Raw genomic sequence first — 15,782 nt, 5'->3', positions numbered from 1 at the left:
TTTTTTTTTTTTTTGGCTGGTGCAACATAAGCCTCAGGCTTCTTTGCATCATATGGCTAATAATAATAATATTGAAAGAAATCGCTGTAACTTATACGATATACTTCAAGAAGATTGTGGATGTAATTATGAAATATTGAAGTCGAAAAGTTATAGCCCGTTTGGCCAATTTTACGTGGTAAACTTTTTCAAGCGCATAGAATTTCAACATCACGATAATCCACACGTGCACATTTTGTTGTGGCTAAATAACGCTCCCAAACATTCTTTGGGCGAGAACAAAGAAGACGCCATCGCAATGGTCGACAAGTTAGTGTCTATCTCCGCTAGCGAGGCTTCGGTTCAGTGATGAAAGCGGCACACCGGAAATGATATCTTTGACGTCATTGTCGTGTCGCAAACCTGTGACAAATTGGCAAGTCCGAAATTTAGTAGGTGCCGCCAGAGATGTTTTCACATAAAAAAACTGTTTAAGTGTATGCGTGTAATGAACTGTGCAGTAAAACAGATTAGTTCAAATCAGCGCAGCATGATGTAATAAAGTTTATGACAGCTAAAGGTATACTTCCAGGAAATTTTTCATTTCAGGAAAGCTGTTTACAGGGAACACTGTCAGAGTTTAAGTAATACAAACAATAAAAGAACTTACATAGCCTGCTGAAGCAATAATGCAATAATGAATGCAGGGCCGTGCAAAGGTACGTGGGGGCCAGGATGCAAAAGGGGGTTAAGGCGCCTCTTTTATTTATGTTGAGACTTTGATGGCTCCCTCGATTGGGCCCTAGATCGGGGGCCCTGGTGCGGTGCATCCAATGCACCCTCCATTTGCACGTCCCTGAATGAACGACCCAGTGAGGGGTCGTTCATTCAGTACTAAAAATCACGAATGCCAGTGTTGATATCGTGTACACCAGGGGTCGCCAAACTTCTTTGACCGTCGACCCCTTCAAGAGTTTCTTGACTTTTTATCAACCCCCTCTATTTTACTATTACGTAATTATAATAGGACAAGCAAAAAATACACTTATGTGAGTTTTTAGATTGTTTATTTTATAGTTACAGTGTTTATTGTATGTATAACATACTATATATTATTATATTGGCTTAACATCAAAGGGATACGTTTTTGTTTTTGACGTCCTTCTTAACATTACATATTTGATAGGATGGATAAATAATATATAAAATATAAAATTTAATTTAGATAATAAAATAACAATAATACAATCTTCCTTATATATATGAAAATAAGACTTTTATTAACTCAGTGTACAATTTAAAGGGTGTGCTTCGTGACTCTTGACAGGATTAGCAATGTTGGGTTCAGAATTAGTAAGTTTCAGCCTTAAATCGCCACAGAATTCTATATCTAGCTTATTTCTGACTAAAAAATTATAATAAGGTTACTTATAAGGTTATAAGGTTACTATAATTTCACTATTGTCTAGCTTATTTCTTTGTTTTGTTAAAATGGAATTAACATGGCTGAAACCAGCTTCAACCATGTACGAGCTTGGAAATGCAAGCAAAAAGGGAGTACCACTTCAGAAAGTTTTGGATATTTTTCTACAACATTTATATTCGTTCAAAAGTAACTTAAAGTCCTATTTTTAAAAAGCGTCTTAGCTTCAAGATCAACTGACAATTCAATAAGTTCATCTTGTAAGTTATATTCGATATTTTCAATATCTGCAGAAAATGGCGTGATAATCCAATCTGGAATGTGTATGTTTTCAAAATCTGCAAAGCGCAATTTAAAATCATCGCTCAAATTTTGAAGATGTTTTGTGTATATCTCTAAGTCTTCATCTTTTACTTCTAATTGCCGTAGATTCGAAAAGTACTGAAAATCTTTTCGTAACAATGATGATTTAAATAAGGCTAATTTAGCTTGGAAGCCTAAAAGAATCGTCCGAGCTTGAATAATCGTGACATCTTTACCTTGTAGACGGGTCTGTACGTCATTAAATTTTGAAAATAAGTCAGCCAAGTAGAAAATATGATTCTTATTTCTCTACAGTTCATCACTCAAAAACAAATTAACATCTGTAAGAAACTCTAGGGTTGAGTAGAACAACTCAACAAATCTTTGTAGACTTGCACCTCTAGACAACCATCTTACTTCAGTATGCAAGAGTAATTGGTTTGATACTTCATCATTTTTTTTCACAAAGTTTGGCAAACAATCGCGATTTAAGAGGATGAGCTCTAATTTGATTAATTGATTTAATACACACTCTTAGAGTATCATGCAGTTCGTCACAAAGTTTTTGCCACCAAATGGTTTTGGTGCAACACACAGTGAATAGTACGTACACTATGAACTTTTTCTTTCAGAAAGGCAGCGAAACCTCGATAACGGCCCACCATTGCAGGTGCGCCATCTGTGGCTACTGCTATTATATTAGTAAATGGAATATCATACTTATTTAAATATTCCTCCAATCGCTGAAAAATTGTCAACCCCGTTCCATCACTTTCAAGATATTTTGCAAATAAAAATTCGTCAATAATTTGATGTTTGGTTTTACTATAACATAAGCCATAAGAATAGAAGAATTATCGAATGTAGATTCATCAAGTTGGATGGAGAACTTACTATTTTTGAGTTCTGATACTACAGTTTTTTCTACATCTTCAGCCATTTCACCAATACGCCTTTTCACGGTATTCGCACTCAATGGTAAACATTTTAAAACAGGGCCAGAATCTTTTTTCATTATGGTTTCAATTACTTCTTTGATTGCGGGTATAACAATGTCCTCTGCAATTGTATATGGTTTTTCTTTTTTTTTTTTTTTTTTTGCTATATTAAAAGAAATATTGTAGGAGGCTGGTAATTCTTGTTTATTGTCAGCTTCGGCAGGTGCTTTCATAAATGATTTTATAGTTGGTCGATGTGTGTATTTCTCTTTCAGTTCTTTAAAAAAGTCAAGATTTTTAAAAAAAGTCATCCCGATAAGAAAGATCGGGATGATCTTTCTTATCGGGATGGAGTCTTTGAAGATGATCTTTCATTTTTGCTGGTTTCATTGCATCGTTACTAAAAGTTTTTTTCACAAAGAAGACACACAGGCCTCGTTTCGTTTGTTAAATATTACAAGTACAATGATGTCTTATATTTTTCTATTGACCCCTGAGCCCGAATCGACCGCTAACAATGTTATATCGACCATTTTGGCGACCACTGGTGTACACCATAATACACGACGCCCTGTAATGCACTGTTTGGCATAGCTGAATCACGGTAACAATTACAAGCCGAAAACAAAAAAAGGTGAGCTTACAATGGAAATATAAAACAGCAAAAAGTTGAATAAAGTTCAGTGAACTCTGAACTTACGCATTCTTCGGGCAACAATGCTAACGTTCACAAGTCCAACATCTTGCTCATATTTTTCGATTTTCAAGGAAAACCTGTAAACTAGTTTTTCCCCCACTATGGAGTATTAGCAAACTTTTGTTTTGGAATGGTCCACATTAGTTCAGGTTCCAGAGAGACAGAAGGTGCACTTTCTGCGTTTTCGATATTATTAAATAGCCCTTAATATTATCTCCTCCAACCAATTTTAATATATTAACGATAAAAGTGATGTCCTTAAAAATTATGTTTTCATAACGTACTTGTCCTCCCCACAGAAAAAATTTAAACTTTTGACGGCGTAATCAGACTGTTACTAATTTAGTAACAGTCTGATTACATTATGTGAATGAAAAAATGCGAAGAATTTTACGATAAAACAAAATCATTATGCCTTCCCATCTCTGTTTGACGACAACAGCTTTTTTTCAATTGACGTGAAAGGAAAATTGGCTTAATATTTTCAACATGCAATGTCAAGCCTTTAAACGTTTAAATGCAAACAGGAGAATACCTCCCCTCACTTCATTAAAACCTCTCAATAATACTGCACAGTAATTTTTCAGCTCCCAGACGTTAGTGCCTGGATGCGGTCGCCTCCAGGCGTTCACGCTTCACACCGTCCTGGTTGTCAACACTCCCTCGGGTTGCAATTTGCAGACAGTGGCAGCGGGTCAATTCACTTGTCCTTCTGATGATTAAACGAATAGATTCTAACCAGTTTTCTTTCTATCTTCCGCGACCCAAAACAGAAGTAACGATGTAGTGAAGATGCCAGAATCAAAAATGCAAGTGAAAAAATTCAAAATGCCTGCTAAGATAGTCTGTCTCTTTCTGCCAACTCGGGAGTCCACCAAAAACAGCAATGACAATTTTGAAGACAAAAATAAACTCCACCTATGAATCATGGATTAAAGAATGATTGGAAGAAATTGCAGCCGTTTTATTTTTACCTCTTCAAGTTTGTTTATACTCCGGCGCGACCACTATATCAGAAGAGTTTACGATTAATTATTTTGACAATAAATACAATCGTTAACTGTCAATTCTGTTTTTAATTGTTTTCAGCTTACGGAAGGGTATCAACAATCTCCAAAGACATTTGGGGGTGTTTTCACCTGTAATGTTTCTTCTGGTATGTTTGCTATACCCCGATTTCTGTTTTGGATCAGTGAAGAGCTCATTCTCATAGAAATTTTTTGATACCCGACCACGGATATTTATATACGTTTCATATGACTTGTCTAACTTAACTGGCGCGACCACTATATCAGAAGAGTTTACGATTAATTATTTTGACAATAAATACAATCGTTAACTGTCAATTCTGTTTTTAATTGTTTTCAGCTTACGGAAGGGTATCAACAATCTCCAAAGACATTTGGGGGTGTTTTCACCTGTAATGTTTCTTCTGGTATGTTTGCTATACCCCGATTTCTGTTTTGGATCAGTGAAGAGCTCATTCTCATAGAAATTTTTTGATACCCGACCACGGATATTTATATACGTTTCATATGACTTGTCTAACTTAACTGGCGCGACCACTATATCAGAAGAGTTTACGATTAATTATTTTGACAATAAATACAATCGTTAACTGTCAATTCTGTGTTTAATTGTTTTCAGCTTACGGAAGGGTATCAACAATCTCCAAAGACATTTGGGGGTTTTCACCTGTAATGTTTCTTCTGGTATGTTTGCTATACCCCGATTTCTGTTTTGGATCAGTGAAGAGCTCATTCTCATAGAAATTTTTTGATACCCGACCACGGATATTTATATACGTTTCATATGACTTGTCTAACCTAACTGGCGCGACCACTATATCAGAAGAGTTTACGATTAATTATTTTGACAATAAATACAATCGTTAACTGTCAATTCTGTTTTTAATTGTTTTCAGCTTACGGAAGGGTATCAACAATCTCCAAAGACATTTGGGGGTGTTTTCACCTGTAATGTTTCTTCTGGTATGTTTGCTATACCCCGATTTCTGTTTTGGATCAGTGAAGAGCTCATTCTCATAGAAATTTTTTGATACCCGACCACGGATATTTATATACGTTTCATATGACTTGTCTAACCTAACTGGTTAACACAGCGCCATTGACAACACAAATACTACTACTAAAATTCATTGACCATATATAACAATTAAATTTCGCGTTCAGTTTTATTTATATATATTTTAACAATGCTATAACTTACGAATAAACTAACTCTTCAGAAATATTCTACTTATTCGGTTGACAGCGCGATCCATATCTCATCAATACCCAAAAATTGACGACAGCTTTGCAACTGTATCACTTCTTGTGAAAAAAAAAAAAAATATATATATATAGGAAAAAATCGAAGGATAATTACAAATCTAAGAAATTTCACATCTCGCGACAGAATACTGATGCCAATCAACAAACACAAAAATGTTGTTATCCATACACAATTTCAAGAACAGTGTAATTCCCAACCCAAATAATATTTCTATGGTGAAATGCATCCAGATACTGCACTATGGTTGGCTTCACTTTCCTTCCATATGGGGGGGGGGTGGAGAAAGAGAGAGAGAGAGAAAATACTATCTATCTCTGATATAATGGCTTTGTGTAGAATATATGTTATATGCTCAGAATTATGTTGCATATATGAGCAGTATTTTGTAAGGGTAAAAGGATTGTTTTCAGAGAGTTGTACAGTCTGAGATTATTAGAGGAAAGGTGTGGGTACAAAAATATTTGAAAGAAAATTTTAGATTAATTGAAAAAAATGTATGATGAATATGTATAAAGGAGGTAGAAGGAAAGTTTTTACTGATCCTGAAGTTAACCTTAATCAAGAGTACGTTGTACGATTTCAGAAAGAAGGTGGAAATAATATTTCTTAACATTAAATGAGATAACACTGTGTAAATTTTGATACGGAAATAAACCTTTGTTATGTTTACATATTTAAATAAGTGCTTCATTATTCTAAGAGAAATATACACTGCCCTAAAAAAAATATATATCCTCAGTGCCCAGAATCTTCTGTGACAGAAAGAATAAATATAGCAGCCAGGTAGCTTGTGAGCTTTGGAAGGGTGAGGAACCAGTTGTACTTAAATCAAAAAATAATACACAACTACCAAAATTGGGTTCCAAAGCACGGGGTATAACGACACTTAACCAGATAAGTAAATAAAATAAATAGTGAAGAAACCCGTTCCTACAATCCTATATGTTCCGGTAAAATTTTTAAATAATTTATATGTGGGTTATTTGTTTAACTCGTTTGTGTACATTTTGTTTCACCTAAAGTTAAAATAATTTTAAGTTATATTTTCCTTTAAGTTAACCAAGCAGTACAAAGTTAGCGTATTTAAATTATATTGCTACACACAGTCTTTCAGTGATAATACACTAAAAGTTATTTATTCATTTATTTTCAATTTATTCTGTAGGAAAATCTTGGAAAACAAAATTAAAAAAAAAAAAAAAAAAGTTATCCACTAAATCTTTCAATTTTATACAGATAAAAAAATATTTGCATTTTGATTCGATTGTGTTTATCGCATGAAATTGGCTTCGCCATTTTTCCTTAAAATGCTTACTGATATTAAAAAAAAATAATAATCATATTACGGTTACCTGAGGAACAAACTCATCCATAGGCGATCCCAGGTAGGAGCTAAAGGGGCGTAATCCTCCGTATGATAAAAAAAAAACAGGTGTATATTCGTGAGCCTTCACGGAATAGAGACCTTTTCCATACGGTGTGGATTGGACGATGGTTATGGCTACCGTTCTACGAGGAGGACAAGCTTACTGACGTACAGTGACATAGGTAAAATATTTGGGTCTCCATGCAAAGACTACCGAAGGGGAAGGGGCCCTCTCTATTTTTATTAACATAAAACGCCAATGCCTTATTCGTAAAAATATTATTTATAATGTACATTTTAAAGACAATCAAGGAGTTCTGGGGCAACATATGGAACAGTGAATTAAGACATAACAGCCGAGCCCCCTGGATAAAACTAGAACGGAAGAAAACCAAGGACTTACAAGAGATGGGAGATTTGGGAGTAAGAAGTAAAACAGTCGATTAGGAACTCCCACAACCGGCGAACTCCAGGAATAGATAACGTCCACAGCTACTGGTACAAGAAGCTCACTAGCACGCACACCAGCACCTAGCAGAGCAGTTCACCCGAATGATAAGGCACCCAGAGACAATCCCGAAGTTTCTCACTCAAGGATTCACATATCTGAAGCCTAAAGTCCAAGATATAAGAAACCCGGCGAAACGCAGGCTAATTACCTGTCCCCAAACGATGTACAAGATCCTAACCAGCTGCATAACCAAGACGATATCAGAACACTTGGAGAGCCAGAACATGTCTGACCAGCAGAAAGAATGCAAAGAGCAATTAACCACAGGTGCTGCAGTGATATCAGGATGGAATTTGGTGTAGACAAATGCAAGATCCACGGATTGCATCAGGAGAAATTAGAGATCGAAGCCATGACAGAGGGAGAGACCTACAAATATCTGGGAACGATGGAGGCTCAGCAGTTACAGAACAAGGAAATCAAGGCTTGCCTGACCGAAAAATACTACTAGAGACTCAGAAGCCTGCTGAAAGCAGAGCTGAATGGAGAGAAAGTTATGCAGTCCCAGTGCATAGGTGATCAAAGAGATGTGGCATATGCAACAAGTAAAGACCATCCCGTTCATCGTATCAACCACTAGTACGGTGCCAAAGGAATCACCGAATCTCTCTCTCTCTCTCTCTCTCTCTCTCTCTCTCTCTCTCTCTCTCTCTCTCTCACACACACACACACACACACACACACACACACACACACACACACACACACACACACACACACACACACACAGACCCAACCCACAAGCTGTACTGGGATCGCGTCATAAAAACGGACAAGACAATCCCGCACAACATTATTCCTTGTCGACAAGAAGGAAAAGGCTACCTATCTGATTGACATAGCTGTGCCCTACATTAGCATCCATAAAACTCATGAGGAAAAAATCAGACAGATCAAAGAGATGTGGCATATGCAACAAGTAAAGACCATCCCGATCATCGTATCAACCACCAGCACAGTGCCAAAGACACAACATAAGAGCCTATCAAACAAAAGGTCTCCAAAAGAACACATACAAGGAACTCCAGAAAGTAGCAATCCTGAACACCTGTAGGATTTTCTGCAGAGAGTTCCTCAACCCACAGTAACACCAGGCATAACAACTACCCTGTGCACTTGGTACCAGTACCCGTCACAGGGTGGAATATCAAATGAGGGAGAAATAATATAACAATAATAATAATTATTATTACTATAGTTTTATTTGTATAATCTATCTATACCTTAAAAATGTTTTCCTCCTAGTGACATTTATTCGAACCAATGGGAGAAGAGGGCAAAGCAATTACATCACTACAAATGCAATTAACTATTGACAATGCCTCCATAACGTTCACCAACCTCGTGCACGTAATTCACTGTCTAATATTTGATGTTCCATTGTAACGTTTTTTTTTTTTTTTTTTTTTGTATATTAATGAATATTGATGTTTGTAAATACTGTAGTTTAGTATTTTTTAAATATTTGTATAGTTTGTAAATATTTCAGTTAAATATTTAATACTGCTCTTTTGGATGCAACAGTATTCCCCATGTATTATGGAACCTGAAGCAAAAGGCTTTTTGCTAAGTCACCTATGTAAAGGCAGGTAAATAATTACATAGTGATATTGGCTAAAGTCCAGTATAGTATACACCGGCAGGTACTCGATGAAAGCGAGGAAGACGGCGATAACTGACAGGTGAAGCCACCTCCCTTTTCTAATTGTTTTGTGACTAAGGCCATTAGAAACTAAGGCTATATTGCTCCGGGATATGCCGTGGTCATTCCCTGACCTTTCCGCATCCTCCGTATTTGGTGGTGACGGGCTCGAGCCCCGGTCTAATCAAGAAGCGTGTGCTACGCACTGCTGCTCCTTCCCACCTGGCTACGGAGGCGCCGTTAAATGTAGAGGTCGAGTAGATAATCTGTATCATAAAGATGTAACAATGTGTAAGGCTTAATTTGAAGAGAAAGGGAACTCATGATGAATTTATTTATTTATTATTTTTGAAAAATTCTGTAAGATGTCCAGATCAAGGAACGTATTAAGATGTACACTTAGTAGACAGAAATCATGGGATACCTACCTAGTAACAGGTAGGTATCCCATGATGGCCCTCCCAGGTAGGCCCATCTTTCGCCCGGTTAGGGGCAATCACACGGCGAGGCATTGAGTCCACTAGTTCACGAAAGCGTTCCACAGGTATTTCCATCCATGCTTGCTGCACCGCTGTCGCATTCCTGGATGGAGGATCCAAAGCTCGAACGGACCATTCCACAGCATCTCCTAAAGATGCTCCACAGGGTTCATGTTTGGTGAACGGGGAGGCCATTCCATGGTGGTAAAATCTGCGGAATTCTCTTCAAACCAAGTTTTAGTCACCACGGCTCTGTGGGGAGGCACACTGTCCTGCTGGAAGAGTCTATTGCCCTGTGAGTGCACGTGAAGGAATGCAGATGGGCTGCAAGGATGGACACGTAACCTGGACCGTTCAGAGATGCGTCTAGACGTACCAGATGTACTAGACGGTCCCAGCGTGTGCCAGTTGAACACGGACCAGACCATTACCGACTGTCCACCTGCCCGAACAGTTCCTTGTTGACATGAAAGGTGCATAGCTTCGTGCGGTTTTCGCCAGATACGCACCCTCCCGTCCACTCGAAATAGCTAGAAACGGGACTCGTCCGACCAGGTGACCAGTCTCCAATCATCCAAGGTCCAGTGCCTATGTTCTTTCGCCCAGTTGAGGCATAGAGTCCTGTGTCGTGGTGTTAGCAATGGGACTCTGGTGGTTCGGCGGCTCCCATAACCTGCTAATGATCGCCTGATGGTCTTGGTAGAGACATTTCTGGCACCTCCCTCGTTGTAGTCGGCGGTGATTTGTGCCACTGTCGCTCTCCGGTTGGCTGAAACAATGCGAAACAAATGTCCAAGGCCAGGTTCATCCACCACCTTTCTCCGCTCAAAGCGCTATCCACGATGAGATGTTATTCCGGAAATAGCGTATTCCCGATACACTCTTGATACTGTCGAACGGGGATATTACAATTTCTGTACCACTTCCGCGATAGAGGTGGTACAGAAATTTCACCTCCTGGCCTATGCGTCGGACACTCACTATCATTCCTCTTTCAAAGTCGGTTAACTCACGACGTTTATCCATACTGACCACGAATTACGTCTACGTGAATGCACTGTACCTATATACCTGCCAAGCGACGAGTTTGTCCACTAGCAAGAGGGATGACAACGTCGCGTTGCCAGAAACCAGGTATCCCATGAATTTTGTCTTTTCAGAGTCAACGTTTCCGGCTCAAGCATTCAGGGGCTATAAAATGGGCAACAATATCAACGGAACCTTTTCATCTAGTGGGTGGCAACAAAATGAATAGTGTCAATGGGACCTATTCATTTACTGGGGCGGTAAAAAAATGAATATGATATTAATGTGACCTTTTTATGCAGTATAAAGGGGCGTATTTTCTTGTTTGCATCCGAGCACTTACATACAAGACTCTTCTACCGCCTGCGCGATAGGAGAGTGGCATTGTCACCATCCTTCCCACACTGGGTGGAAAAGGCCCGGGTTCAAATCCCGTCAATGACGCGATGAACTTTTACAGGCTTTTTTCATTACGTAGCTGAGTTAGTCTTAGGCGTAGATAGCAAGGTGTTCCCTCCCCATAAACTCGGGTTTCTCGTCTAGAAAAACAGGCAAATCGACCAGGGAACACACGCAATTCACGAACATAATACACTTGGGCAGATGAATTGATATTTCTGTTGGCCCTAGTGTACATTTATTTATTATTTATACATAAGACACTGCTCAGATAAAACTCAAATCCAGGGATGAATGGAAAGATAATCTTCCTTCTGCAAATGATTACTATTTATCTATTTATCCCTTGCACGATTAATGCGTTCATATTAAAATAATAATAACCGTTGTACCAGTAGCCGTCACGGGGTGGGAAATCCCACATCAGGGAGAAATAATAATATCATCTGCGTATCAGAAGAAACTGCTTGTCTACATCGTCGGTTCAAATAAATGCGTCGTCCCGTTAGTTTATAAATCCCCTTCGGAGAGGCAGGTTTCAGTTTAAAACACTGACCCAAATGTTTATACTGTGTACAGCACATTGCAAAAAGTAGATTGGGAACTTCCAAGGAACACTTTATAATCTTAGCTGATTAGAATAAGAAGTACCAACTTATCTAACAAATTTTTGGAAACGTGTAATGGGAAAACGTTTCAAGTGGAGAAATTTTTCACTCTGGAAACCTACTTAATGGTCAATCACACTTGTTCTCTGTCACGTCAAAAATAACTTCGTAATTGGAGAAAATGTGTTACACGGCATAACTATCGTTTATCCTTAATAACGTTTATTCTATCTGCTATTCGCGACCTTTCTTTATTATCAGTTAGCTAAAGGCACTTTTAGGGAATATTATATTTTGTCTATAAACAAAAAGTGCTCTGGATTCATATTCAATAAAGTATTCTGCCACAGAGTTTTCTGTTTTGCTCTGTGGCACAATACTTCATCGCATATTTTGTCTGTCTTTATTTATTCCTGGATATTGAATCTTATGAAAATTTCACTTTCATTCTGAGGCTAACGTTTTCCAAACACACAATCGTTTATTTTTTTCTCTCGATAGCAAAAAGCCGTTGAAAATACGAGGATCTTTCAAAAAGTTTGCATTTTGAAAAGAATTCAAAGATAGTAGCTTCAAATTTTATATACAGTTAATATAAGCCTACTTGACTTTTTCGGATTGCGTACTAAAATTTAGCATTTATCACCTTTCAAATATATTTTTAAGAAGGATGCCAGCGGAAGACTAGATGGGCGCCATAGAATGTCTGCACACAAAATGATGAATCTATATTTCATTATGGATGAAATACGGGACCGTTTTTAAAAAAAAAAAAAAAAAAAGTCCTCAGGATCTTTTTGAAACTATTATAATAAATCCGTTTTTATCATTGTATTCTAATTTGCTTTTGGTCGTCTGCTAAAATTTGTGATAATAAAAGAAATGTAAAGTGGCAATTTTGTACACAATCCTAAGATTTATACTGCACATAAAAATTAAAAGCATCTTAATAATGTAATATAAAAATATGAACTGTATTTAATGATCCTCGTACAAGAAATATAAATACGAATTTAAAACTATTTGAAGTAATCAAAGAAAACGCACATATTATATAAAACTATCAAGGATGCGTACCTAATTCACATAAAGGGTTAAAAATTAAAAGCACAAACCTGGTATTTCGAGCGACGAACATTACGGCAAAACAATAGAGTTGCGCGTCGCGTCTCGAAAGCCTTTACCGTCTATCAAATACTAATGCAAATACATTCGTTTACGAGGTAAAAAACACAAAGTTTACGACGAATAAAAAATAAGTGCCAACAGTTGAACAACCGTCGCTGAACCAATACTAGATTCTGAGCATTGTGCCGTGGATAATTTTTCAACCGGCCCCCGATTGTTTATTTCGTCACCTGCTGGATTCTGCCGCACTAGGCAGCACTTGCCGCAAGAGTAACCAAGAGAAAGCATACCTACCACTGTTCTCGGCTTGTCAAGCTAGAGTGTTTCCGTAGCGACCGGATGTAGGGCATATGTCACTGAACTTTATCGTTCATTACCTAGACGTTGAATAAAATTAAAGACATAAGCCTTCTTTTCTTAGATATGATAAGAAAGAAAAAGAGATGTTATCTTAAGAAAAAAAAAAGCTGACCGTCATTCTTACCACCTACCCGAGAACAAAGCCACAGCGGGCACGAACTATAAGGAAACACGTTTCATATCTACCGCACCTGACCGTAGTTCCCACTGGATTCAGCGGCAATCTAATAAGCGGGTAAGCAAGGAAAGGAAAGAAAACCTGTCTGTCTTTTTTTTTTTCTAAATTTAACAGGGAAAAAATAATATCTTTTTTGGGGGGGGGGATTTCATATGAAGTATATTTAACTTTTTTTCTCTCATTGTCTTTCCTTTTTTTTGATATGTCTTAAAGATTGATTGAATAAACATTTAATTACCAATTTATGCGATTTAAACGGTTCATGGTATTATGATTCTCAGTTTGTAGAAAATAAGTCTTATTCCTATAGCACACAGAAACAAAAATTTACTGTTTATGTTACTTTTCAACTGAATGATGGCCTATTTAAAAAAAAAGCGGCAATATTATAAAATTAAAATTAAACGAAATTTAACCATTTAATATGTGTGAGCTTGTTTTCAAATTTTCTAATCACAGGGTCATCTGTGAATCATCAACTCGTTCCTTTCTTGTTATCAACCGAGAACAATGCTTTGTCTTGATGACAGCAACAGTGGAAAATCGAGTTTTGTACAAGTACGATGCCACACAAGGTAACAGGATGTTCACGGCCTTGTCTGAAAAGTCTGATATTCATTTTTCACATGCAGCCAATACTGAGCAGGTTTTGTTATATTGATATCGACTTTGTATCGCTTGTCTAGTTCATTTCGTTTGGCTAGTTCACTTTTGCAATCGAAAATTTAAAAAGTAGTTTTTGGTTCTCTGAGAGAGAGCCACGCTTCGCAGTTTGAAGATGTGTGTCGAAAATTAGCATAGGCTTCATTGAGCTCAATGGTAATCATTCTTTAGATGTGCCACCAGTGGCGGATATATAAAATGGGACATAAGTCGGCAAACCAAAATAGTGGTCTTATGTTCCGTACGGAATAACTTTTTAATTCTATGGTTGGTTTTTCTATTTTGCAGGTTGAAAAACTGAACTCTCCAAATTAAATAAAATGCGATGCTTATTATCGACCAGGGACCCCAAAACGTTTCTTAAATGATTATAACTATAACAAGAGAAATTCCTTTCTGGAGAAAAAAAAAAAAAAAAACACCATACATCTGGCTCACGGATACCAATGCACGGTCCTAGCCGACACAACTAACTCAGCCAACGCGTGAAGAAAAACCCATATTCTTCTCCTCTTTGTATGTGGCCAGTGATCACTTCAAGTAAAAATAAATAGAGGAGAATATTCGAGATAAAATATAGACTCCAATGATTCTAAAGAGAAGTGCTATCACTGTCCTAACTCAATTGCAAAACTGAATACTCAGAATCATCCGAATCTATTTCGAAATGAGATATGCGAACACAATACTTACTTTCTGTGCTGATGAATTTAGAAAGTGAAAAAAAAAAAACGTGAATAATAAAATATAGCTATACGTTACGAGACTTACTTCGGTACCTACCTTAGCAGTTTTAAGATACTTTTTTTTTTATACTATATAAGTACTGTCATGTATTGATGCTTGTAAAATCTACTAATGTGGTACGTGGCCCCGACCCCAAACAAAATTTTTGAGTTAGTTATTTTGGTTTTTAGGAGCATTAGCAACTAAGGCCATATTGCTCCGGGAATATGCGGTGATCATTCCCTGACCTTTCCGCATCCTCCGTATTTGGTGGTCACGGGCTCGAACCCTGGTCTAATCTAAGAAGCGTGTGCTACGCACTGGTGCTCCTTCCCACCTGGCTACGGAGGCGCCTAAATTTCTGAGTGTGCCACTGACGAGAAGGATAGATGTTATTTATATATAACATCATATAATATTTATAAAGTAATATGGACATGAAATTGAAGTCAAGTTTTAAATTGTACAAATGACTTTTCAGTAAACTGGCATATGGGCCGCCCATCCTCTGTGTGTGTGTGTGTGTGTGTGTGTGTGTGTGTGTGTGTGTGTGTGTGTGTGTGTGTGTGTGTGTGTGTGTGAGAGAGAAACTTGTACACGAAAATTATATTAATTTATATTACTGTTGTACTAGACGAGTCCTTGTACAAATATCGCATAGTTTTAGAATCAACAGTAGTAAGGCTAGCCACAAGAAACGGAACTGGAATGACTAATAGCTTATTATCAACTTGCTATAGACGTGTCTTGCGTATGTCTCCCCGCCCTTCTTCCCCCATGCTCTCCTTGAAATTAGCGTTATTCACTTCAATAATTAAGCTTCGTTTATAGAAACTTCCGTTTCCGCCTTGTAAAGATCAAATAAACAAAAAAGTAAGCAAAACAAAACAAAATAACTAAGTTACTAACTACAGATACGATATAGTTTAGGGCTACAGCTGAGCTCAGGTAATGTAGAGTTTAACTAATGTACAAGTTAGTGCAATTACATCATTTCAGTACACAGACAACTACTTAAGTAGTCATAAATTGGCATCATTAAGTATATCTCATATTGTGAG

General features: G+C 37.4%; 1 protein-coding gene across 3 annotated transcripts in view; it reads right to left on the bottom strand.

Annotated features, from left to right (window-relative positions):
- LOC150085459 (protein quick-to-court-like) overlaps nucleotides 1-13,359 on the bottom strand; it is a 118,582-nt gene extending 105,223 nt beyond the window's left edge. The window contains exon 1 of one of the 3 annotated variants that reach the window (XM_090373264.1): nucleotides 13,286-13,359. The gene's annotated coding sequence lies outside the window, so the exon portion shown is untranslated. Of the gene's footprint in view, nucleotides 1-12,781; nucleotides 13,008-13,088; nucleotides 13,212-13,285 lie in introns of those variants that run through there. The other 2 variants (XM_090373266.1, XM_090373263.1) reach the window with 2 other exon arrangements.
- Nucleotides 13,360-15,782: the final 2,423 nt, after the last annotated feature.

This window comes from Mastigoproctus giganteus, chromosome 5 (genome assembly GCF_048544385.1).
Source record: "Mastigoproctus giganteus isolate SK-2022 chromosome 5, ASM4854438v1, whole genome shotgun sequence".
Classification (NCBI taxonomy): domain Eukaryota; kingdom Metazoa; phylum Arthropoda; class Arachnida; order Uropygi; family Thelyphonidae; genus Mastigoproctus; species Mastigoproctus giganteus.
This window is presented reverse-complemented; position numbering and strand designations above follow the sequence as displayed.